General features: G+C 43.4%; 1 protein-coding gene across 3 annotated transcripts in view; it reads left to right on the top strand.

Moving 5' to 3' along the window:
- prickle2b (prickle homolog 2b) overlaps nucleotides 1-22895 on the top strand; it is a 95483-nt gene that overhangs the window by 58428 nt on the left and 14160 nt on the right. Inside the window, exon 1 of one of the 3 annotated variants that reach the window (XM_017450789.3) lies at nucleotides 15773-16334. The exons of the other annotated variants lie outside the window; for them this stretch is intronic. The gene's annotated coding sequence lies outside the window, so the exon portion shown is untranslated. Of the gene's footprint in view, nucleotides 1-15772; nucleotides 16335-22895 lie in introns of those variants that run through there. 3 annotated transcript variants of the gene reach the window in all.

Below are 22895 nucleotides of genomic sequence, written 5' to 3'. Positions count from 1 at the left end.
ACATTGTTTGAGTTGTCCCTCTGGATGCATGCAGACTCGGCAGCTTAAATGCAAATGTCGATCGGATCGATAAACGGATCAGGTGTGTGTGTGTGCGTGCGCGTCTTTGTTGGCGGTCGGGGGAGGGTCCAGGGAATCTGACGGCCCATCAGGCGGAATATTGACTGCTGACGGGAGACAAAGCAAAAAACAGGCCCGCATAATTACTTTAGCATTTCACTATGATACACTTGTGTATCATAAGACAGGAGCGCACACACACACACACACACACACACACACACTGAGCCAGATTTTAAAAGATTCAATTCAAGTCCCTATTAACGACCTTGGCAATTGTACAACTTGCACGCGTTTAACACTCCAATCAGTCAGATGCCCTCTTGGTTTATTTCCCACAAATTTAGCACGTATGGTATATAAACGATGTTATTCTACTATCATATAAAATAGCAGCAGTTGATAGTATATACATATTAGCATAAAACTATTTAAATGAAAGCAATTACACATTTAAATATATACATAATATAAATAATGACATGCACCGATCAGCCAGAACATTAAAACCACTGACCGGTGACGTGAATAACATTTATTATCTGGTTACGCTGGCACCTGTGACGGGGAGGGATATGTTATATATTATATTCGGCAGTAAGTGAACGGTCAGTTCTCAAAGCTGACGTGTTGGAAGAAGGAAAAATGGGCTCTGTTCATTTGTGTTTAATTTGTGTTCTGCTATTTAAAAAAAAAATAAATCCATGAGAGATTTTTAAGACCATTACACTTTAACCCAGTCACGTTTTTACCGCGTTAGAACGGACTGAATGTGAAGTTAAAACGGATTCTTTTCGACATTCTTCTTCTCAGTGTATGAAGTATAACGCCGTTCAAATGAATCCGTGTCACGTTTGTTTACGTTTTATTTTCGTTTCATTCATTTGCTCGTTTTATTTTCACGATATACGTCACACAATGTTTCCCCACAAACGAGGAGATATATATATTTTTTTAACCCTGTCAGTCCAGCCGTCTCGCCGATGCGATGAAATTCCACGTTTTTGTTTGTCTTCGAGTCCGACAGACGCGTGTTTTGCTCCGTGGAGTCGTAGATCGAGGGCTCGGGAAGGACGCAGGTTTTCAGTGCCGAGTCATCATTAAAAATGTATAGTTTGTCCAGGAGCCAGGCGCGCTGCTCGCTGTCGTTTCATGTCCTCTAAGTGTGTCATCAGGCTGGTGGCATGATGCTGAGTGTGACGCCGCTCTCGCACAGCTCTGTGCTGCCGTTTTCACCTCTTCGCACTCGTTCTCTTCTTCTCTCCTGCAGTTTTATCCCAGTCTGGTCACTTTGAACTGACTTTTAAAAGTCACTTTGAACGCTTTTAATAAGGTCGCTACTTTTTAAACGTTTTTTCTTCGTTCTTTTTCATTAAAGTCGTTTCGAAGCGTCTCAGCTTGGAGTCGGGTTACGGCTCTTCTTTTCGAACCTTTTTGTTTTATTACAGTCTGTCGTTCAGATGATCTCTTGGCCTCGAGTCGTAGCTCTCGTGTTGCATTACATTTATTCCTTTGGCGGATGTCAAACGTTTCAGTTTAGCACGTGAGGATTAAGGGTAGGGATGAAATGGACGGTATGATGACGTGATACGATGCTGATATTGTGACTAATTAATCGTCTTCAACCAGTCCAAGAGAACCCACGTCACACCGCTCTTCATCTCCCTCCACTGGCTTCCTGTAGCTGCCCGCATCAAGTTCAAGGCCTTGATGCTCACCTACAAGACCTTGTCAGGAACAGCGCCCCCTACCTCAACTCTCTCCTGAAGGCCTACGTTCCCTCTCGCGATCTGCGATCGATTAGCATTTAGCAGTTCCAACTCAGCGTGGCGCAAGGCCCCTTTCCAGAACCTTCACACTAACTGTTCCTCAGTGGTGGAATGCACTTCCAATCTCAATCCGGACCGCAGAATCTCTCACCATCTTCAAAAAACAACTAAAGACCCACCTCTTCAATGAACACCTAACCAACTCATAATAAAAACTAAAAAATTCTTCTGGAAGTCAATTAATAGATCTCGTACGGTAGCACTTCTTGTATTGTTCTCTGCTTGATATATCGCTTTGCTTGTATCTTTCTCATTTGTAAGTCGCTTTGGATAAAAGCGTCTGCTAAGTGAATGAATGTAAATGTAATTACGTCATTATACTGTACTTTCCTCTTGGGGTGTTGAAAAATGTAAAGCGCGGAACAGTCGCAGTAACGAATTCACATTCTTTTCGCCCTCGGTGACCTTTTCTACAATACAACACGTGTATCCCAAAATATTCTGCGTTTCTGAGGTTTGCTAACGAAGTAGCATTAAAACGGAAGCTACGCAATTCTTACAAAGCGTATGAAATAAACATATAACCGTAAATGTTCTTAACACAGTTCAGGTCGTGCGTTTACATGTGCCTTGCAGAACCTGCGATAAATAAATAAATAAATAAATACCTAAAAATAAGAAGAATCATAGTCCATGAGATACAATAGTAACTCAATTTACACAAATGAACCAGTACAAAAGTTTACACACGCTTGATTATTAATACTGCGTGCCGTTACCTTTATAATCAATGACCGTGTTTATGTTTTGTGAGAGTCCGTCGTTTGTCCTGAGCAGTTAAACTGCCCACTGTACTTCAGAAAAATCCTCCAGGTCCTGCACATTCTTTACTTTTCCAGCGTCCTCTGCGTATTTGAGCCCTTTCCAACAGCGTCTATATGATGCTGAGATCCATCTTTTCACTCTGAGGACGACTGAGGGACTCGTTCACGACTATTACGTACGGTGCAAACGTTCACTGATGCTCAAGAAGGCGACACGATACATTAAGAACGGGGGGGGGGTGTGTAAACTTTTGAACAGGATGCTCGGTATAACTTATTATATTGTTTAACGAGCTTATCTTATTTTTTTTTTCCATTTAGTACTGCCCTTCAGATGCTACATGAGAGATTTACACCGATCATCCTGTTCAAAAGTTTACACCCCCCCCCTAGAAGCGTTTCTTGCAAGAATGTACGATTTGTACATAGCATGCTCTATCGTGTATATAAGCTAGGTGTATACGTCGCGAGCTAGCCTGCTTTGCATAGCCTAAAACGTGAGCGAGCGTGAGTAAGTCTGGACAGAAATGGATAAAAGAAGGAAAACACATTTCTTAAGAAATTCATATATTATCATATAAGTCAAACCATACTGTCCCAACTCCATACCCCCGAGACAATCAGAGCCCCCCCTACATCCTAAATCATGGCTCGGGGCTTCACCATTGGCTTTGTCAATCCTGGGATTTGACCTTGCAACCTTTCGGGTCACCAGCAAATCGGCGCGTTCGCTAAATCCGCAGCCGACCCTGGTGTCCGTCCGAGGTGTGAACGAATAAGCCGGTCGTATTAATGAGATGGTTAATGAGATTATCGCGGTCTGATTTGCATCAGCGTATGTACGAGTGACTGGAGCAGCCATGCGCTCGCTGGTATGGCTGGCGGCACGCTGGCGTGGCCTCCGAACAACAGCTGCTGAAGACCGCAGGCGACACACACTCAACGTTTTAATCGGGGGGTTCGAGGCTTCCTGCTGAGAGACTGCCAAACCGGATCGAGACTCTCATTCTGCCATTGTTGGCTGGTTTATTATTATTTTTTTAAAATATATATATATAAATATATGTACACACAGTATATATCAGACATATTGAAACTTGAGCGCAATGTAATGCATGTATAGTTGATTTAAACTTGCTAATATGGTTATGCCTACAAATGTATAGTTAATTTATTTACACTACTGATGTGTTGTGTGAGTGAGAGAGAGAGAGAGAGAGAGAGAGAGAGAGAGAGAGAGAGAGAGAGAAAGGAAGCGTCTGTCTGCTATTTCAGTTCGTCCCACGCCCACGCAGTAGGGGATAAAATAACAGTAGGGACTCGTCACTGCTGAATTACAGACTAGAACCTTTGAAAGCGCCATGGACGCAAATGTGTGTTATTTCAGTGACATTCACCCAGCAATTAGCAGGATCAGAAAATAGCTCTGAAGACGCAGGTGTACTGCTGTGTTTGTGTGTGTGTGTGTGTGTGTGTGTGTTCGTGTATGTGTTAGTGACCATACACCACATGTCCACATGTTTTGGGTGTGTTAGGAGCCATGCCTCTGACTCTGCTTTGTTGTATTTTCAATAGTAAGGTAGGAACAGAAGGCCTCATTATGGATACACACTGTCTCTGTACTCCCAGCCTGGGGTGGTGTGTGTTAGCAGCCCGGTCCCTCCCTCGCGTGTGTGTGCGCTAAAGCTGCCTCGCGCTCGGAATAATCTCCATGTATAATCACTGGCACGGAGTCACGGAGGAACGGCTGGAGAGCTTCCAGTGCGTTCTGCCGATGGTTGTTCTCCGTATATGGGTCAGGACAAGGCTCGAGATGAACTCTTTTGGCTCGCAAGCTAGCTAGCCGGCTTGAATTTAGCTATCCAAAACATCGGTGTGCTAAATGCAACTCCGCACATATTCTATTTAGATAGTAAATAGTAACAGTTCAACGTCGTTTCCCTGCTTCTCCGCCCTCCGTGTTCTCCCCAGTCGGGTCACCTGCCAGTTCCCACCCACCAACCAGCTCTCCCCAGTCACAGAACTACTACCAACCAGGGAGGGTAAACATGTGCTTTCTCAGACACGCGTGAAGCCAGCCGACCGCATCGTTTCGAACCGCTGCTCGTGCTGCGTCACAGGACGGAGTAATGCGTCGCACGAAGAGGGAAGCTCTATCCGCCCTAATGCTTACATACAGTAAGCACGCAGGCCGTAATGATTGGCTGGTGCTGCTGTGATTGACAAGGGAGACGGAGTATGCCCTTCCTATTTAGAGAACTTGGGCAGTTTTTACTTTAACTCCTGGCCACGGGCGGCTGTGGCATTGTCAGGATCCGAAATCACGATCTCTCTGCGTATATAAATTCAATTGTGACCCAATTATAAATGCATATACTTTAAAACCTATCACTGAGGTAAATCTATAAATTCGTGTGTGTGTGTGTGTGTGTGTGTGTGTGTGATGACTCCGCTTGAGCTTTATGCCCTGCTCTCCCTCCTGCGAACAGGCCAAATGGGATGCAGGCTCGGCCATGCGTACGTGTGCGGTGTGTGTGTGTGTGTGTGAGAGAGCTTTGTGCCCTGTTCTGCCCCTGGCTGAGTCAAACAGAGGAGCGTCTGTGCGTGTGATGACGGGACACAAGCGTGCTGTGAAAAGCTCGCTGCCAAGGCTGAAAACGTGTGAAAGAGGCACAGCATAAGCTCTTTACCCCTGAACTCTCCTCCATTCCCTCCCTCTCTATCTGTCTATCTATCTATCCATCCCTCTATCATCTGCAGCACAAATTTACTGTGTGTGTGTGTGTGTGTGTGTGTGTGTGTGTGTGTTCATGTTGCCTGGTGCTCGAATGGCCCATTAAAGCCTCAGAGAGTAATGGGGCTTGAATGAATGAAAGAGAAATAAACAAAGACAAAGGAGGAAGAATCAGATCAAATAAACCAGAGAGGGTGTGTTGAGGCACGAGGAAGGAGTAAAGAGTTGTTTTCTAGCCTCTGTGTGTGTGTGTGTGTGTGTGTGTGTCTGTGTGAGAGAGAGATCTACCAAAAACCACATGAGCTTGGCTGTGTATCCACACCATCATTAAGGACAAGGTCACACTTCTTTCCAAACCAAGAAGCAGCCATATGTAACCGTACGAGCTCCTCGACCTCTTTCATGCCCTCCTTTTTTTATTCTTTCTCTTTTTTCCCCCGAACAGTAACTGGTCTGTTTTTACCAGTTGAAGTGTCGGCGTTTAGAGATATAGACACGAGACGGCATTTTACGGCCGAGACGATTGGTCTCGATCTCCTCAGTTTGAGTGGTTGTAAACCGCACAGCTTTAATCACACTGTCTTGGAAAACGCTGCTGATTCAGGATCAGCTTCCATCGACTCGCATCAAAAAAAGGTCACGGGAAACCGATCCCAAATCAGATCAGTGCTTTCACGAGCTCATTTTGTCGTGTCAGTGTATCTCCAGGCATCATAGGGCGTGACAGTGTTGGTGAAACATGCATAGAAATATCCAGAAATACAAACGCTCAGTTGTCCTCCAGCTATTTATGTTCAGAATTTCTGACGCACCTGAGACAGCCAACAAAATGTTGTTATAGGAAAATATTCAACACCATGGCGGTGTGATGCAGCCCTGTTCTCACTCGGAAGTTGATTATTTTCCCCTAACAGCAGTATCATGAAGCGTTTTTTATTCTTAATACCCCAGCAGTTTGCCAACGGTTCCATTTTTTGTTCATTAGCGATGAAATTTCATACTTTTTATCCATTTATAGTAACGTTTTGTCCGTAAAACAAGTCAGTTCCTATTATCAGTTGTGCTATAGCAGCTACAAACAGTCGTTCCTTCAGGGGCGTCTTTTTATTTCTCTTCCTTCTTGTTAAGACGAATAAGACGTCCGACTGTAATAAAGCACTGACACCGGAGACTCCTTCCATAAACCTTAAGTAAACATTTCCTGACAGAAATTCAGCAACATTTTTATGCGTTTGTGTGGCGCGTCCAGCATACAATCCGTGTTGTTGTTATAGAAACAATAACATTATTAAAATAAATCCGCTAGGGTTAGAATTACTTGAATAAATGACTGAATCTCTAAGTGTTTACACACACACACACACACACAAAAAAAAAAAAAAACCCCAGTGTATTCTGCCAGGTTCACCTCAAGAGGCGCGTTTCTGGCGGATATCGAAATGTCCTTGATGCTGATGCTTAATTCACTTCCTGACCGGCCCGATCATCTCCACAACACAGACATCATGAGTCTCAATTAACCCTGAAAGGTCCCTCTATTTGTCCCCCAATTTAGGCCAGGTGGCCTGCTTCCCATCCTGTCGTGGCTAGATCGCTCAATTTTAGTCCCAAATCTTTTGAAAATGTCAGCGATGGCTATCTGTAACCCGTTTCTTTTAAAATGCTTTTAGCCTCGCATCGACGTCGTCGCTCTACTGAGTTCACTGGACCGTGAGCGCTTAGGAATATTGTTCCTGAGGTAAATTTGTTTTCTTCAGGCTAAGAGGCGCTCTGATGGATGAATCTGTCTCTTCCTCCCTTTCTCCCGTTGACCTCCTTTGTCTCTGGTGTTAGTCCTTTCTTTTTATATACGCATCCATTTATCAGGCAGGTCTCGCCTTTTGTTCAGCGCCGCAGAAAATTCGGATTGAACTTTAATCTCTTTTATGTTTTATCCCCCCCTCCCTCTCCCTCCCTCCCTCCCTTAACCCACAGGCTTTCGATGCCACCCCAGTCCATGAGATTAATTCTCCTACCTGTTTTGCAGAAGCTTGTGGCTTCATGGGGTGAAGTGAAAAGACTTTTACTTAATTGGTTCATTTTTGACAAAGCCTTATTTGTCCAATTATTATTATTTTTTCTCAGTAAACAGGAAGCTGAAGGGTGTGTCCAAGTCCAAGTAATGTAAACAATGCTTCTTTTACAACCTCATCATGGTCCCAATTGCAAATTATGTGATTTATGAAGTCTTATGCACTCGGTTTGTGTGATTTCCAGCCTTAGTTAGTTATCTAGCTTGATATTTTTTTTATCATCTTGCTATCAAAGTTCGCCTATGAGTTCTTGGCACGAATAATGGGTCTAACCTTCTAAACAGGTTCTCCTGAAGACATTAGAAGGTTATTGGAATACAAGCCTAATCGTGCGTAGTCGACTCCGTTCATGTGCAACTTCATGGGTTTTATCCCGTACAGCATTTAATTCCATTTTGATTCGTGTTACGTAATCGGTAAGGGAAAATGCAACAATTTGAACGCGAGTCCTCTGGAACGTCTCGTCCTGTGTAGCTCAGGATCAAATGATCTTCCAGATTTATGAGTTCGTTTGCTCCTTTCAGAAGCTCCACTCAATGACTTCTCCAGCTTGTAACGGCTTGTGACTGGTTGCGAAGCGCCCGCACTCTCTTGGCTGGTGGCCTTTTGAGTCGCCTGACTTTCCGGTGCTGGCCATCGTAAATCCCTGAAGCATGCAGAGGCAGGTCCAAAGTTAATATTTCTCCATGTAAATGGCCGGATAGAAGCCGTCCTGGCCAGGACTGAACTCTAGCAGGAAGTGTATGTAGTTCATTTCTGGCTGAGGTCACACCCCTTACTGATAATACATTTACCAGAGTAGTGATGATTAAAGGTGTTACTTCAGTTAACTTTGGTTAACTTTCGCTTGCTCGCTCTCTCTCTCTCTCTATCTCTCTCTCTCTCTCTCTCTCTCTCTCTCTCTCTCTCTCTCTCTCTCTCTCTCTCTCTCAAATGTACACACAGTTGGTCAGTCATATCTCAGTCCCAGCTCTGTGTGCCGGAATGCTTTCCGGATAAAGCTAAATATTTAAACAGGGCATACTTGTGTAGCAGTTTATTTAACTTCAAGTTTGGATTGCTGCTTTTAAAACCATTAAAACATCTGCAGCATTTGCAGAACCACCCAAGATATACTTCCATTTACTTTTTAAAATGTTCAAGAAATTATAGATCTATTATTATTATTAATCTATTTATTTTGTAGTAGTATTTATTATTTCACAGATCCAAAAAGGGGTTAATTGAAACTCATTCTCTTCTAAATAGATCTCCTTTTGAAACAGCTGTTTAGACACTGTTATATGTCTAAATATGAGCATCTAGCTAGCTAGCAATTAAAACGAAACAAAACAAAAAACCCAACAACTAATTATTCACATCTTTGTTAGACACATTTACAGCGTTGTTCAACAGCTAATGGTTGAATGGCTATCTAACTAGCTTGCTAATTTGTTAAAAGAATGAATATCTAGCTAGCTTGCTAATGAGTTAAATGAATGAATATTTATCTAGCATGCTATCTAGATAAATGAATGACTATCTAGATAGCTTGCTAATTACTGAAATTAATAAATATCTAGCTAGGTGGCTAACTAGTCGAATGAATGAATATCTAGCTAGCTTGCTAATTAGTTGCCTGAATGAATATTTAGCTAGCTAGCTCATTAGTTAAATGTATAAATATTTATCTAGCATGCTAACTAGCTAAATGAATGAATATCTAGGTAGCTCGCTAATTACTGAAATGAATGAATATCTAGCTACCTAGCTAGTTATTAACAGAGGCAAGAGTTTTTGCTAAACTCTCGGCATCTAGAGATTATAGTGCTCTCCTCCGTGGCAAAAATTTTGAAAGTCTACAAATTTTGAAAGTCTCTCCCCATTTCACACAAATTTGACATGTGCACTGTTAATCAATGTTCTCTGTAAAGATTTGGACATTACATTTTCTTGTTTGAGTAAATAGGATTGCTATGTGTATGCTAGCATTTGCTACACTATGGTATCTAGCCTCAGCTTGCTTGCTGCATTATTTGCTTCTTTTTTTTTAAAGCATTCCTGTTCCAAACCAGGAAAGGTGAAAAAGGTAAATATTGACGAACAAAAGCTCAACGCTGTGTGTCTTTAGGAAAAACAAGAGAAGTCTTGCTACAAGGCCAATTAGGAGCGTCGGGAAGCGTGTCTCGACACCCACAGCTTAGCGCTCAATGGCTTTTCTGAATCGGGGAATGAATGTAGACTTGTAGAGTGAGCCGTGGGATGGTGGATGTAGGAGGGACGTGAGAGCACTGTTCTGTAAAATCAGCCTCCACACATTGTCCTGCTGGCAGGCGGGCATTTTATAAAGAGGCGTAGAATGCGAGCGCTGATCCTGAATTAGCTTCCTGTCTGTTTGGAGTGTAAAACACTTTGTGGAAGAAAACGTCAGACCTCTTCTGTCGTATGCAATCTCATTAAATATTTATAGAGACATGACATAGAAGAAAAATAAAGTTTGGAAGGAAGTTGAGATCTTTGCTGCCTCTGCTGAGTGTACGTAGATAGCACAGTTAGCTTGTTTTTCTAATCTGCCAACAAAGCTCGTACTTATCCGGGAGCATAACATAATACATTTTAATTCAAGGTGATGTTTATCGAATTGTATAGTGGGCTATCGGCTATACCTTTTTTTTTTCTCATTGGAAAACGGTCTAACTGTTATAACGGTAGGGACAAGAGAGAAGCTACTGGTGACACAAGCACAACTCCTCGCTTGCTAATGTGGAAAAATCGCAAAGATTCTTGCTGTGACTTGAGATTAGTGTTCTCACCACTCAAGTCTTGATTAAAATCTCCGATTATGTGCTGCAACCCTTATCTGAAAGCCACCAATAAGATTCGCCGATACTCATGGGACGGTAGCGTCAATGGTGGAATGTAAACATTTAATGGCCATGCTAATGGACTGAAGGGAAAAAATCGTGATTACCACGAGCTCTGTTTTTTTTTTATTTTTTTATGTGAGGCAAGATCGCGCTGATCGATGACTTAAGCAGAACACAGTAATTATCTTTAATCACAGGTCTATCGTTAGAGGATCTTAATCGTATAATCTGACACGGAGAACACACGTTATCGCACGGTCGGCCAAGATTTTATCGGGATCATCTCGTACAGTGTGACAAGTAATAATCTTAAAAGACCGCACAATCTAAAACCGGCTTAAGACGGGATGAGCGAGAGACTGATAGAAAGACAAAGGCGGAGAGGAACTAGAACTATAGAGAGCGAGCGAGAGAAAGACAGAATGCATTAGATGACTCATCACTCCTGGTTTATTGTTCTTTCTTAAAATAACCGCTGCTTTTCATCAAATGTCAAATCTAATAGTGCACTGCGAAAATGCTACCTTTTGACGTAAATCCATGTTCTCGTTCTATTCCTTCGTGTTTTTCTTCAAACTTTAATTCTAACGACTGCACTGCTTTGCCTTTTGCTTTGACCCATTTTGTGTCTCAAAGTTCTTGATGTAGCTGTTAAGTGGGGGGAAAAAACCGAGCACAAACAGTTTCCCGTCTTCCCATAAGGCTTTCAGGAGGACCGTCGTGATGGAAGTCGACGAGGCCTTGCAGCACTTCCTAACGATGGACAGTTCTGGTCTAGGAGGGACGTGAAGAACCGAAATAGCAGTGTCCCTTAAGAGACTCTCTCGAAGGTCATCCTGGAGCTCAGAGCCTCTCCACTGTGCAAAAAAAAACAAAAAACGTTCCTCTCTGCAGCCTAATGGATTACACAGGCCCCATCTCTCTTCTTCTGTCTTCTCTCTCTCCGTCTTTCTCTCTCGCTTTCATTAACCATATTCAGCAAATTGAATCCTGAGCTTCGTTATTGTGCCTAGCACTTAAAATGTAATTTTATCCTTCTGGCTGCGCTCAGTGAATCCACTTAATGCATAATCCGGAGTGGAAATTAATGTTTTTCCCCCTCCGTTACCAGATCCCACGCTTAGCCCTGTGGATATTTGCAGAGTCCTTTGAAACAGACGGATTATCCATATTGCTTGGAAGTTTTCCCGCTTCGGATTTGAACTCCGAAGTTAATCTCAGAACTAGGGCTGGTTGATAAGGGTGAAATATTATGTTGTGATTGTGCAATGCCTCGTAGCGTATTCAAAACGTAATTCCAGAACCCTCGATGACACACGTAAAGATATCTGCGCTGTGTAAACATGCGGCCTATGATAACACTAAAGACAAATGATGTACTGTATTACGCAACTCTAAAAAAGGATTTATGTTGTGGTGATCTCGGTCGAATGGAAACAAAGCTCAGCTGTCGACTGGAAAGTCAGCTGGTCCTTTACTGCCTTGGATTCAGCTTAAGTTTACCTCACTGAAATGGTATTAGCTGTTATTCTTTCTTTCTTCTGAAGCACCCCCACCATGAATTTCGGCATCACCATGCAGAGTGAAGCTCCTCATGAATCAGGTTGAGAAATTACTGAGAGTGTTCAAAGCTTCAGGAGAAATACTGTTAAGAATTCAAAATCTAAAATCGTTTTGATTCGCTTAACACCAACCCCCCCCCCTTTAGGTCACTGCACAATTCGACATGTTGTACCTTGTAATGTTAATATCGTCATTGTTGTTCTGAAATAGGCAAAATGAAGAAAACCCCTCTACAAGCAGGGGTGTACAAACTTTCGAGAGGCAGTGTAGCCCCTTGAGACTGAATTACTTTAATAGACCACTTTAGCATGTTTCCTGTTCATGTAAATACACGCTGCATGCAGAACTGGCGAGCTGTAATAGAAAAATGATCAGAAATGATGTTGTTTCAGCACATCTGGACACGCGCGTGTGGACGTACACATGCACGTGCATGTTAGCAGGCAGCGGCTCGGGCCGTTTTACAGGCTGTGGTTTGGTTGGAGCCGAGAGCGTGTGTGGTTCCTCTGCTTGGCCCCACGCACCGATGCTGGGTATCTGATAGCCGTGAGTGTGTATACACATCGGTTTTGGCGTGTGTGCCGGTCGATAAGAGGTTAGCTGCGCTCGGTCACGTGGTCTGAGTTAGGCCACACAGAGCAGCCTGTGTATAGATGGAGCCGGATTGGTTTACGCAGGATTTACACAAAGGTTTTATGGATCATTTAGGTTGGTCAGTTTTGCACTTTTACACGCTTTAGTTTCGTATTGCAAAAGAGTCAAGGTCTGATTTTTAAAAAAAAATGTATTTATTTTGATAAAGAACAAGCATTAAATGTGTTTCATAACGCACGCAGAGCATATCGATTTACATAAAACTCCGACTTTTCCCCTCACTGGGCTATTTGTAATGCTTTAGCTAATATATCAGGGCAAATATAAATAAGGTGCTTATGACAGGCTGGTTTATAACTGTGTTACGGCTCGGGAAGGGCTGATCAGGATTTAAACCGGATTTACACTGTTGCTATCGCAGATGAAAACTCAGCCATTGTAGAAGAATTCTTTGGTTGAGACTGCCGTGTCTTGTGATGTGTAATGTGTACAGTGACACACTCAAAAATGGATGAATGAGGCTCTTTGTCGGTCCCCTTGATAAAAACAAGCATGAATAAAAGCATCAGTAGATTGACTGTAAACATCTTCCGGCTCTCTCAGTCTGACGCATGCACTAGCCAATCGGCAGCGAGCATGTGATGTTTAGTATGGATCAAACTGATGAGAAGAGATATGAGACGAGCGTTTAGAATTTCAGCTTTTATTTCCTGGAATTTATATGTAGATGTGTTAAACAACATAGCACATTTTGTATCAAAGCACCCAGTTTGTAGGCGATCAAAAATATTGGAACACGCGACTGACAGGTGTTTCTCGTTACCCGGGTATGTCCCGTTCGATCGATTGTTTTGTTTAATCAATAAATAGCTCTGAACGTCTACGCTCAGTTTTCGCCTTCAGTTTCGCCTGTGAAGACTGCCTTCGTTGTTAAAAAGTATAAACAAACATAACGATCAAGGAGCCGTCTAGGGGGAAAAAAGCAAGGCATTTTTAAGCTGAGAATATTAGAATATTAGGGAAAATCTATCAGCCATCGCACGAGTAACGAGCGTAGCCAATCCAACAATTTGGAATGTCCTGAAAAAGAAAGAAACCACTGGTGTACTGAGCAACAGAGACCGAACGGGTCGGCCAAGGAAAGCAACAGCTGGTGACGGAAACATTGTTTCCCAGAGCTGTGAAGAAAACCCCAAAAACAAGAGTCAGTGACATCACTGACAACGTTCACCGGGCAGGGGCGAAGAATCACAACCCACCTTTCGAAGAAGACTGAAATATAGATGCCATACCACAAGATGCCACTCATGAGCAGCAAGAATCGGAAGGCCAGAATGGGAATCGCAAAGAAATAGAGAGACGAGCCACAACAGTTCTGGAACCAAGATTAACCTCTACCAAAGTGATATGAAGGTGAAAGCGTGGAGAAAGAAAGGATCTGCTGATGATCCAAAACGTCAAGCACGGTGGAGGTGGTGTTATGGCATGGGCTTGCATGGCAGCTTCTGGAACTCACTAATCTTTATTGGTGTAACTCATGATGGTAGCAATAGTTTCAGAAGGGACCATATGTACATATTTATGTAACATGTATGCATTTATGTGGCATGGGATTGCAAATTTCTAGCTCTTCTAGCTGCAAATCAAGTCACACTCTTGAGTCCAGGCTGTATAAGCGCCCCCTCCGCTTAGGGGCCCTGGGTCATCAGTTCCACTTTTCTCCACATATTTCTGTGCATGCACTGATTGCCCTCTAATTTGAGCATTTTGGAAACATGCAACTTAACTGTGTTTGGGGATGAGTCCAAAACTAGCACTGGAAAATGCATGCACCGATAACACTGATGGCGACAGAATGAAAAGAGAGAGAGAGAGAGAGAGAGAGAGAGAGAGACAAAGTTTATGGGAACTGACCTTCGCATTCGTTAAAATTTGGTTCACAACAATTACTCCCACAGGCTTGCATTTTTCTGTGAGAGATGTGTGCTTCTAAAGTAAGACCCAGTGTAATTATCACCTCGAAAAAAAGGAATCCACAGAGCATAAATCGGGGCTGCAAAATTGCTTTTAGAAATTCTAATACACCTCTAATTCGGTTACACAATATTCTCCAACACTGTGCCATTATTCCCATCCTATGGTAAGACCTGATTAAGAATGCATGAAATTGTGTAATTCCTCTGGGATTATTTTATTGCTCTATGCTCGTTAAAATGCTGGAGGGAGTGATGTCTGTCTAAATCATTATTTCCCACAAGCTTGGTGGAAATGCACAGCTAAACCTTCAAGTTCAGTCCTAATAAATGCCTCGTTCCTGTTAAAAATTACATACACATACACTGTAGCCAGGATACTAGCGATCGGGTGTAGAGATAATTAGTGTTGTGCAAAAGGTCTGTATGGATTGTTTAAATACTCATTCATAGTTCAGACACTAGCATGAGGTTGTGAGATCACTGATTTCGCCACGGTTGCGTCCTGGGCTCTGTAATCAGACGCTACACATCAAGCCAGGTTTGACTGGATTAACCAATCAGGAACCTTGTATGAGAGTGGGCGGTTCGTTTTACCTGTCATATATTTAGTGCACACAAGGCCCACATATTTTAAAGGGAGTCTTTAAATCAGAAAGAAGCAATAGTTCTTGCTTTGCAGCATATTTTCAGTTCAGTGTAAGTCTGATATTGGCGGTATAGTGGTACAGCGTGTAGCCTTGCCACCTCACAGCTCCAGGATCCTGGAGTTTGGTCCTGAAATCGATTTACTTTAACAGTTCAGATCCCAACCCTCACCCAACTTTCCCAGGTGCACCTGACCAGGATAAAGCTACTACTTGAACATTTAAAATGACTCGTTAACCAATCAGGAACACTCTCAGCAAGTAGGCCGTCCTTCGGTTATTTTGCACCTAAACCATAGTCTATGGATTAAAGAGGAACATATCAGGTGTCAGTATTGAGGAAGCAGGGTTTAAATGACTATCTATCACAGGTTATGTAAATATGATCACAGGCTTGTGTGATAGATAATGTGTCTCTTTAATAAACTGCACACACTTAACCGGGTCATCGGCTGCCTCTTGGTAATATTATATTTGTAACTGAAGGTGTCGACCTCTTAGTGTTGTTACATTATTTACTGCTATTCTGCGCCTCTGAATGGCGCTTTAACTGCCCCTGGAGCGATGAAGCCCGGGGGGGAAATTGACTCATTTACATGTAAATGACACCAAAACAGCGGCCATTGAGTTCCTAATTATAACTAAACGCAGGGCGCTTGACTCGCTGACCCCGCCCAAACGACGCCGAAATATTAGCATACTCACCGGTGATAGGTTTAGCGCCAACAGAACGCTGAGCGGCCAACGTTTGACTTTATTAGCATACTCAGAAGTGATTGGTTAGTGTGGAGGGAGCAGGCTTGCAGAAGTCTTATCTTATTTGCATACTGAGAGCTGATTGGTCAGAGACAGGCGCTCGCTCAGCTCAGTCTCCGCTCGAGCAGTAAGTAGAAGGCAGTCGAGCTTTGAGCTGCGCGGCTCAGCGCGCTTTAATTTATTAAAGGGAATTTAGGTTGGAGGAGGTCGTGGAGGAAGATTTATAGAAAAAAAATAAAATAAAATTAAAAAAAGGCCTGGTTTCGTGATTATACCTGGAGGAAATCGTCTTGAAGGGGGATCTAATTCGGATTGACCACATCTCGGTGCTTTTTTAATTATTTAATGGTGAAGACTGTCCTGTCCAGCGCGCGCGGATGCCATTTGAGAAGAAGTTGAGACATGCCTTAAGTCGGAAAGCTGGTCTTTTAGTTGCTGGGAATATGGGAATGCTGCACGAATTCTGAGATATTATTCCTAGCTCTGACGGAAAACGGTAGGAATCAAACCCAGAGCAGCGCATTTCTAATTTTTATTATTATTTCGAGGAAATAGGCTATAAACTTTTAAACTACTTCTAGTAATTTTTAATGTAATGCACAGCTGGTTTTGCATAATGTTGCATGCGCATATGATGTCTTTTCTATATGTATGCATATTTTCTTACTTTATCATTTTTGCACAAAAAAAAAAGGAGCCCAGGTTTATTTTCTTAGAGAAATGCATATCCACCGCTGCGTAAAAAAATGCACGCGCTTTTTCCTCGGATCCTGACCTGCCTTATTATTACAGCAGCAGCACGCGCACTTTCTCGTCTTCTACTGTTAGAAATAACACTTTGCACCATTTGTAGTCGCTTTTATTTTCTGTTCTGTTCTCCCGCGGGTCCACTGGTGTTGACCCGTCTCCTGTAAGCCGGATTAACGCTTTTGTTTTCGGTTTGTTTGACTTTGTTGCCCTCCGAAGGATCGATCGAGCGAGTCAGGAACGGTCAGTGAACATTAACATGTGAATGCGAGATGACCGAGATCTCTCTCTCTCTCATGCACGCACGCACTCACGCACGCACGCACGCACCAGTGACCGCAATATCACCACCCCCAATCTGACCTTGTTACGTCACTACATTTTATTAGTGATAATAAATCAAACACGACTTAATATACAACACCAGGTTATCTCGTTTAAACCTGTTTCGGATGAACACCTTTTGTCTTTGCCCCCCCCCCCCGTTTATTTATTTATTTATTTATTTATTTACTTACTTATTTTAACATCCTACACTAATTGAACCTAATCACTGATAATGATAACTTGAATGAGATGTGTTAATGCTCAGGATGTCCAGATTTCCTGTGATACTGCCGTCCCATCTTGTGCATTTTCCCCCGGGATATGCTCAGATCCATGGCGACCCTGACCAGAATAAAGCAGATACTGAAAATGAATGAATTTCCGGATTGCGTTTGACACCCCCCCCCCCCCCCCCCCCCCTTTTTGGATACTTGGAGGTCTGAGTGTGGTCTACAACACCGATCCTGGCGTCTTCACGATAACCGAACAAGCTCATGTGATGAGTCACGCAAGACGAGTTGTGTCCTGTGTTGCGTTGTGTTTTAAAATTACAACCTGGTATCGTCCCCTAGATGACACTCGGTATCAGATTACCGCCGGATTGACTCGGACCTCGTCGGATTTACCGATCTAACACACCTGAGCCAACATGGCAGCCCGTTAGCAGGCACGTTCTGGGTCGACGCGAGTGTGTTAAAGTTGGGGAAAAACACCGAAGTGTACAGAACCAGAGCTGAGAAGCCTTGCCTGCACTGCATTGTGTCAAGGGTGTAGTTCCACAGGGTCATCGAGTTTAGTTTGGTTTAACACCCGTCTTTTCACACACCTGAGTCAACTCTTCGGCTAATTGTCGAGGCCTTCGAAAGTGAAGTTGGTGTTCGGGATGAAAATAAAACCACACGGATATCTGTAGAGATCCCAGAGATTGGTGTGAAGACAAAACTGTAAGTGTTAGTAGGTAGGGTTTGTGCAGTACGCTACAGTTCCTGGATTCTTCTCCAGAAATTTTTATATATATATAGTAACAGGATGTTTCGGACATCGGCTATGCAAATAAAGCGCTTCAGATGCGTTGACTCGGGTGTGTTAAATGAGGAATGCTCAACTAAACGGAGACCCTCTGGAGCCACTGACTGACATGCATACAGAGTAGACCGTGTGTGAAAATGTATCATCGATGTTTTGTTTAGCATTCGATTTATCCCTTCAAGAGTTAAGTTTTTCTCCTCAACAGACTAATTGATTTATTTATGCCGTTGTTGTTGTTCATATTTATCAGATTTGATTTATTCAGATCACACACAATCCTTTTGAAGACCCGAGTCTCCAGCGTTCTGCTGCTGAGCCGGACTCCCCGGTGTCACGGTGGGCTTTAGAGCGGTTTCTGATGGTTTGGACAGATGGGAAATGTAACGTAAATCTCTGAAGGTTGCTTCCTTGTTTCCTCTGCGTAAGCCCTTCTGCCTTTTTTTTTTCTTCTTCTTTTTTTCCTCCTCCAGCAGGCTGTAAGTCTTCCTTTAGCAGAAAACCATAAGCAGACACCCGTGAGTAGGTAGCGGGGGCAACCTGAGAGCAGATTTATACTCGAAAGCATGTTCCCAAGGACAAATCGGCATAAATCAGCAGCTGTCTCCCTGGACAGAATTGGTTTTGTTTCTCATCCACACCACGACGCATTTTAGTATACATGAATGGCGATTTGGAGGCGTGAAATAAAAGCGGATCTGTAGTAAAAGTAAAGAATGCAGACGCTTCGCTGTCTGATGGCGTGTGATGCATGAAGCGCGCCTGCTTGATGTTGGTCGTGGGATGTGTGCCAGGCCACAAGTGCCCGAACGCCCTGGGGAGAAATTTCAGCCGGCCGTGATGGATCGCAGCAGGTGGGCGCATGTGGTAATCCCTGTCCGTTTGAACATATTGTATTAGCGCACCATAATTGCTTGCTAACAATATGCTTCATCGTTAAGCACGATTGGAAACGTTCAGCCTGAAAATTAAGAGAACACTTACTTGTGTGTGTGTGTGTGTGTGTGTGTGTGTGTGTGTGTGTGTGTGTGGTTTTGTTTTATTATTCTCCAATTAAATTGGTGCAGGGGTGCCAATACTAATGATACTTGTACGAAACTGTGAGTATATTACAAAAGGCAAGAGGAAGTTGCGCTGAGATTGAAACTGACATCTGTGTAAAGTCCATCCAAAATCGTATTAGGGTGCGATCAGATAAAATTGCCAATGTGCATGCCTCTTTTGTTACACGTCCAAAACGTGCATCTAGTGCACTATTATCTTAAAGGAATAATCTGGGCAGTCCTGAAAGCCCACAATGCACTGCATCCATAAAGCACTTTGCAGTTTAAAGGAAATGGGGAGTAGTGTGTCTGTCTGTTGCATGGAAGGAGGCGTGGTCTCTGTGTGTCAGGTCAGTGGTCCTTATTGTCATTCCTAGTAAAGAAGGTGTGGCCTCTGTTTCTGTCATCCCCAGATGAAGGAGGTGTGGCCTATGTGCCTGTCAATATGTGTAAAGAAGGTATGGTTTGTGTGTCTATCAATACAGATGAGCAAGGGGCTGCCTTTGTGTATGTCAGTCTTAGTGAAGGAGGCGTGGCCTATGAGTCTGTGAGAAGGTGTGGTCTAATTGTCAGCTCTAGTGAAGGAGGCGTGGCCTATGAGTCTGTGAGAAGGTGTGGTCTAATTGTCAGCTCTAGTGAAGGAGGCGTGGCCTCTCTCAGTCCAAGTGAAAGTGTGCCTCTTTGTTAGATTGAGTGAAGGTGAGTGAAAGAGGTGTGGCTTCAATGTCCATGATCACCAAATGAAGGAGGTGTGGCCTGTGTACCAGTCAGTCCCAGTAAAGCAGGCATGGCCTATGCATTTCCAGTGGTCACACATTTCCAGAACACCAAATCAGATTTGTTTCACATCCCACAAATAAAGGACATTGATGGTTTGAGAGTTCCAAGTGCAGTAGATTTCTGGCTGTATTCAAGTCTGAAACTGGGTGGGGCTGTGTTTTAAGATCACTCCGTTGGCTCGTTTAAAGGAAAAGCAATCTCAGCGACGTGGAGAATTAGCTCCGCTATAACCAGCTGCGTTCAGCTCCTGCAACACATCTTGTGCCCGTTTAACCATCTTGTCTGTTTGGATTGATGCTATGGAAATCCTGCATGCCTCACAGGTATCCTGGCGATGTGGAATTTCTCTTCGCAAACCTGGTTCATGCCTGGAATTACTCATAAACCCGACTGTGCTCCATGTGTTCTGCCTGTAGCTATTGTTAAACACAGCAGAGAGTAGTCCAGCAGCAACATCACATCTGCTGGTTAAAAATGATGTGAAAGTGCGCTTATTAAGCCGGAATGTGAGCGTCTGTCTGCTCGCATCACGAGTACATGGCTCACTGTCTCTCTGGACGCCTCGCAGGCTGGCAGCAGTTCACGATCGGCTCCAGGGACAGGCTTTTATGTCTGTCTACTGAAGGCGGGGTCGTGTTTTTGAAGGCTGTCAGTGCAAGGTCTCCTGTGTGCGCAGGGTTTTGTAATGAAATCAGCGTGTGGAGCTTTTGCTTATCTGTCTGTCGAGCGTTGAGGGCTTTAAATCTGGAAGTTTAGCCTGGGGAAATGTGTTCGCTAAAGGAAAACCAATTTGTTGGAGCTTCTACGATCAATCGTGGACTTGGGAGTGATGACACTTTTTTTTCTCTTTTTTTGGTCTTAGGAAAGAATTTCCCTTGTGAACATGTTTATATCGCAAAAAAAAAGTCTATCAGAGACTGTCTGGGAATCCTGCCCTTGTTTTTCCAAAGCTCTACACCTTGGTTTTAGATTTGTAGCAACGTAGCTGTGTTTTTAAGTTCGTTCCTAACCCGCGTTTAGCGAAGCAGAGTCACATGATCGAGATGAAAGTACATTTCATCAGTGACTCCATCCATCCAGACACGATCTTTAGCTAAGTGTCTTGTCCTGGTAATCATGTATGCAGTGAGTCATGAGGATGTGATAAGAGAGCATGGCTGCAGTTTCCTAAAGCCAGGTCATGACCCGTCGTTCGAGATCCGACACACACACACAAGCAGAGCTAGAGGTCCATCTGTATAATGTCAAAAGGTTCAAGCAAAAATCCACTTTGAACAACGTGTACCAATATTTGTACTCTCTATCCATTTAAACATCTTTCATGTGTTGACATGTTGGACTATTTTCACTTTGGTTAATGGTTTCCTATACATTACCCACAATGCCTTTCAACCTTCTGGTAGTGGCGCAGTGGGATTTTACCCTCGCTTCGTTGCTACCAAAAGAGAGCGACGCAGCGGCGCTGTAGTCCTTCAGTCTGTCCAGCTCACCTGTGCGCTCTGTTCAAACAGCTTTCATGCTAATACCACTCGTCTTCTCGTACGTCGCTAACTAGCCATGCCGAGTCTGTGTATTTCAGGCTCAAAAAATGACTATATTTTGACAAAGGAAGTAAAACATAGCCAATGTTGTGATGTCATAAAACCCTGAAGCGTATTATTGAATGGAGAAATTGGAACTAAGCACATGTCTGGCTTTATTAATTACTCTGGCCACACGTCACTGCTTCATTCAGTATGACAGGAATGCTGCTGTTGCAAAAAATAAGATTGCAGTCATGACCAATACACAGTTAAAGCTAATGGGGCGCACTTAGCATGATCTCATTATTGCTCCTGCTTCCTCTCATCCATCATTACTGATAGTGGACTGTTTGGGTGGAATGTTCCTTCAATCTCAGCACACACTAAAGTGAAGCAATGTCCTTGTCCTTGCTGTAGCAGCTGCAGGACTGAAGTACTCGAACGAGGGGAAGAAAAAAAAGCTGTGCATTCTACCAGGAGACTAACAAGAAGCTTGTGATTTTCCGGAGGAAGGGATTGGATTTTCCGACGCTTTATATTAGAATAACACTCAAATGATATTGTTTCTGAATTTCGTTTCGGAACTTTGTCTTTCTTTCTGAAATTCAGTATGAATATCTTTCTCCGTTTCTTTTATAAGTGTATCTTGCATTGCGTCCTTCCTTCCTTTCGAGACCTTCTCATATATTCCAAAATATTGACACCCCAATGAGAGATGAAAATATACCGCATATAAAACGTACTACATATACAGTACATGTAAGTTGTCTTTGCTCCCCAGTACAGAAGACACGTCCGTTGAATTGCAAAGTGTCTCACCGCACAAGCACGGCATCAGAGAAGTATTTTGTATATCCGGCCCTGTGTCCTTTCCTGAAGAGTGCAGACATGTTCAAATGCAAAGCATTCATTTCCATATTACAGATAAAGGCTGGTGACAGGGAGGGGGGGGGGCATTTATTTATTTATTTTACTGGCATGGCCTGGGTCTACTCGTGCCCTTAGAAGAAAGCGTCACTGCAAATCAATTCAAAGTTCCTTTGTCTGATCACCTTTATCTTACGATGAAGGGCGTGGTCTCTTCCAGGATGACTCCGCCCCCCTGTACAGAATGGCTGCACTTTGTAGTCTCTTCAGGACTGCGGTTATGTGGGGAGTTATTTATTTTTCCTTTTTATTTTCCTGACGCTGCAATGCCTACGGGGTGCCTGAGGTGCTAACGGGTTTTGGTCTGTGTTCTGTCCATGCCTTTGAGGCAGATGAGGTTAAGAGATCTGACCAGCAGCCTCCGGAGCCAGGGAGTGAGGTTTGGCACGGTTACGTCTGCACTGCTGGAGACTAACCAGATGTGAAGCGTTTGACTGGTGTGTGTGTGTGTGTGAGACAGCGTTTCAGTGACTGGAGGCTTCCTCTTGTTGTAACCAAATGTGTCCAGGTTACTAGAGTGTGAGGAGGAGTTGTTGGCCAGCAGATGTTGTGTGTATTTGTGTGTGAAGTGCTGCTGTAGCCTGATGCATGCTTTTCTCACTCTGAAGAAGAGGACTCTGATTTTGTCTCTGTGTGCGGTTTTAATAACCCGTGCTTTCAGAAAGCCGGGCTTTTGTGATGAAT

Source organism: Ictalurus punctatus, chromosome 21, assembly GCF_001660625.3.
Source record: "Ictalurus punctatus breed USDA103 chromosome 21, Coco_2.0, whole genome shotgun sequence".
Taxonomy (NCBI): Eukaryota; Metazoa; Chordata; class Actinopteri; order Siluriformes; family Ictaluridae; genus Ictalurus; species Ictalurus punctatus.
The sequence above is the reverse complement of the archived record's forward strand: the minus strand, read 5'-3'. Positions and strand labels throughout refer to the sequence as shown.